The sequence below is a fragment of the Penaeus monodon genome, chromosome 30 (genome assembly GCF_015228065.2).
Source record: "Penaeus monodon isolate SGIC_2016 chromosome 30, NSTDA_Pmon_1, whole genome shotgun sequence".
Classification (NCBI taxonomy): domain Eukaryota; kingdom Metazoa; phylum Arthropoda; class Malacostraca; order Decapoda; family Penaeidae; genus Penaeus; species Penaeus monodon.
This window is the reverse complement of record NC_051415.1, coordinates 3,850,150-3,850,486: the sequence shown is the minus strand read 5'-3', so window position 1 is coordinate 3,850,486 and position 337 is coordinate 3,850,150. Positions and strand designations below refer to the sequence as shown.

Below are 337 nucleotides of genomic sequence, written 5' to 3'. Positions count from 1 at the left end.
AAATTCAACCCTTAAATCTGATGACATCCCTGTATGTTTAATGGCATTGAGCTAGATTTTACCTGTACCAGGTGATGTGTGTCAGGTGTAGGTGACCTCTCGTCTTAAGCTTGAATGTTTGCCTAGTAGGTGGTCCAGGGAGATATCTTATTAAATTTGATTAATTGTTTCTCCTGTCATGAGGATAATAGGCAAGTGTGCCCTTCTGGATTCATTGTGGGTCCATATGTCCCTTTTTGCAGTTTCTTATGGTCAGAGGGTTACACTCAATTATTTCACTGGAGAGGAATATTGTGATTGATGTGACTGGAGGCGTGTAAAAAGTGTTCCTTTTAAT

The 337-nt window shown here is 39.8% G+C and overlaps 1 protein-coding gene across 1 annotated transcript in view; it reads left to right on the top strand.

Moving 5' to 3' along the window:
* LOC119592469 (centrosomal protein of 131 kDa-like) overlaps positions 1-337 on the top strand; it is a gene marked incomplete at its 5' end in the record, with an annotated part of 15,133 nt that overhangs the window by 10,550 nt on the left and 4,246 nt on the right.